Source organism: Penaeus monodon, chromosome 41 (assembly GCF_015228065.2).
Source record: "Penaeus monodon isolate SGIC_2016 chromosome 41, NSTDA_Pmon_1, whole genome shotgun sequence".
In the NCBI taxonomy this organism is placed as follows: Eukaryota; Metazoa; Arthropoda; class Malacostraca; order Decapoda; family Penaeidae; genus Penaeus; species Penaeus monodon.
This window is the reverse complement of record NC_051426.1, coordinates 18,489,058-18,492,656: the sequence shown is the minus strand read 5'-3', so window position 1 is coordinate 18,492,656 and position 3,599 is coordinate 18,489,058.

Below are 3,599 nucleotides of genomic sequence, written 5' to 3'. Positions count from 1 at the left end.
CACACAACATCCGCAGAGGCCTCCTCTGCTAAACAGAATGCTCCTGAAGCAAAGGCTCAGTCCGTCCTTTGCCAGGCAAGAAATCCGGAACCTGTCCAAGGGAAACCTGTGGAACACTAGTTCCAAGGTGAACAAACCATAAAAAAGGTACTCCAGGATCATGGAAAGGGTGACAGCCTAAAGGTGTGAGGCAAAACCTTGACCACAAGTGCTGCACAAACACCTTATGAAGAAATAATATAAAGAACTGGATACCCTAAATCCAATGGAAAAATATCAGGGAATTCATGCAAATGGGAAGAACTGACAGATCTGATAGCTTCATGTAACAACGGTTTGTGTATGAATACAAGAGATATGACCAGGGAAAATCGTCCCATTTCCCTGAGAGGATTCAAGCTCAAGCCCATTATGAAACCTTTGACAATGGACCTCAGAGGAGTAGCAGTAATGGTACATCAAGATATTCCCTTTCCAGGCCTCCACCTACAGACAAAACTGAAGGCTGTGAAAATAGGCTTGACACGACCTACCACTGTTGCATCCATTACCTTCCTCACATAATCTGAACATTAATGATTTGGAAGATATACTTGGGTAGTTGCCACATCCATTTCTAGCTTGGGAGATTTAAATGATCCAGCAGAAACCTCTGGGGAGACACTTTGTGCAAACCCCTCGAGGAAGGGACTTGGAGTCCTTGTTCTTAAGAGTAGATGCAGTTTTATGAAACAGTGACACATGGCGACATTCTCCACATACAGACTTATCAATAGGCTCACCTGATTCACCAGTTGAACTTCACTTGGCAGGTCATTCACTTGGCATGGAAGTGACCATTCCAATACTTTGGAGGAGGTGAATGGTATTCCAGCCCAATGGAGTGCAGAGATGGCGACTTGAAACAGGCGGACTGGAATCTTTTTAAGTCACTGCAGTATTGCAAGGATCTGTGAATGATTTCCAATGTATTCAAGATGCTGTAATCACTTCACATCACGAATTCACTTGCCTAGCAGAAGCATCCATCCCAAAAGTAGTGGCCATTACCGTTCTGGAACTCCAAGTTACCATGGTGGCTGATGAATGCCAAACAAGCTGTCAGAGCAAGAACAAGCTGCATTAAGGCAATTGAAACGACGCCCCAGCATTTGTAACCTGATAATTACAAGAAGACCTGAGCCAAGGCCAGGCGCGTGCTAAAGGAGGAGAGGACGGACGTCGTTGGAGACAGTATGTCTCCGCAATAACTCTGGGACCCCCCCTTAGCATGGCGTATGGGACAAGGGCGTAAGATCGCATGGAATGAGGCATATCCATGTCCACAACCTGCTCTGAAGATAGATGGCATTAATCATCAAAAGATAAAAATGATGTTGCAAATGAGCTAGCTAAATCCATGGCCAGAGATTCCTCTGGAGCATCTTACACTGCTCGATTTCACTCTTCGGGCAGAACAGAAACAACAACCAGTGTCGTTTCAGTAGGGTACTGCAGCAGAACTTCATACAACTTGCTATTTTTGCGCAAGGAAGGATGGACTCTGCTTTGCAGCTCTTGCGTAAGACTGCCCAAGGAAGTAACGATATCCCATAACAAAATGATATCTCACTTACACGAGAGATCCCAGAAGTTCCTGTTAGACCTATTTAATAGGATCTATAGGGAAGGGCCACAGTGCCATCACATGAAAGAAGCTATAATCATTCCTGTTCCATAAAACCTGGCAAAAGATGCTTCCGCACCAGGAATTACAGCCCAATGTCCCTCACCAGCTGCATCTGCAAGCTGATGGAGGAAAAATGGTCAACTTCAGGTTGACATGGATGCTAGAAAAAGAAAGCCTTATGACCCATATCCATTGGCTTAGGAAAATTAAGATCGACCCCACAGATTGCACTTTGTGAGGATGGAAACTGCTATACCGATTCCTTCGCACAAGCGACGTCTTCTTGACCTTGAAAAGGCCTACGATACTATTTGGAAGCAGGCATACTCATGAAGCTGAATGACATTAGTTAAGCGGAGCATTACCTACCTGCACATACAGAGCTTCCTTGCTGACAGGAAGTTTAGAGTTCGGGTACGGGAAACAGTTTTCTCTAACCTGGAGATCAGCTGGAAGGGGTCCCAAAAGGAGTGTTATCTTAATGTGACCCGTTTGCCATTGCTATAAATGGACATCGTAAGGTTGTTTCAAGTGGGGGTCTCATGTAAATTCTGTTATCGTGGATGACTTTACACTGTACTGCCTCAGAGGAAGTTACAGGATGTGCAAGGGACGCATGCAGATCTGCCAATAAAATCAGGTTGTACAATTGGGCAACATATCATGGGTTCAAATTTCTCCAAGCAAAGGGGACCCTGCTATACATTTCCACAAAACGAGGCAAAGTTCCATTCCTTCCTCTATTTAGGAGCAAAACAACTGCAATTTGTCAAAGAGGGGAAGTACTTGGGTCTAATTTTTGACTCAAGACTACATGGTGCCTCACATCAAACAGTAAAAAGTGAAGGCTACAAAGGCGCTTAGTATTTGCACGGGTTCTTTCACATTTATCTTTGGGGGCAGACCGCCACAACGTTCTACGGCTTTACTGACGGTTATTCGTAGTAAGCTTGATTATGGATGTGAAGCGATTCATCTGCAAATCCCACTTGTTCTCTGGATGTTGGATCGTTCATAATGAAGCTCTCAGAATCTGTACTAGGGTTTTCAGGTCTTCACCTGTGGAGTCCTGAATGTTGAGAGTGGAGAACCACCTCTTCATACACCGGCGACACATGAACCTGATTTACTACATGAGACTACAAAGGATCCGGGATCTCCTACATCCAGAATTGGTTTTCAAACCCCTTGAGATAGCCGATCCTATGGTAGGAGAATGAGGAATCTTGTAGAAGAACTTAATTAATCTCACAAAGGTTCTGGGAATGTTGGAATCCCCAATTCACCCTTGACTAATCAAGTCGAGCTGGATTGGTCGGAATTGGGAAAGGGGAGAGATCCTGAAGCAGAAGTCAGAGAGAGATTTCTCAGCACATTTTAAGTACATTTGATTGGGACGAATAGTATAAAGATGGTTCGAAATCTGAAAATTGGTGTGGGCTTTGCAGCAGTGAGCAGAAAGGAAGACTGCATCTGGCCAGTCTTCCTAACAGCCTCGATGTCACTGCAGAGTTACATGCCATTCTTGCAGCAGTTAAGACTAGAGATCTTTATGAACTATTCTATTGGATATATTGTGATCTGTAGTGGCCTTGCAAGCAATCAAGAGCTTAACTCATCACATCCAGTAATGAGGGAGGTTCAAATTGCCTTCTGCACTGATGTCAAACCACGTAAAAACTAACTCTGTGTTGGGTGCCAGACATGTTGGTTGTCAGGGACTGAGCGAGCTGATCAAAGGCCAAGGCAGCTGCCGCTCAGCCTTGTGATGCTCGTTTTCCTCTCCCACACACCGACCTGAAAACCCCGCATCAGGAGTTGTCTTCGGATAAATGGCAGGAACAATGGAGGCATATCTCCAGAAATAAACTGGGAGAGATTAGAGATGACCTTGGCAGTTGGGTGACTAGCATACCATTCCAAACCAAAA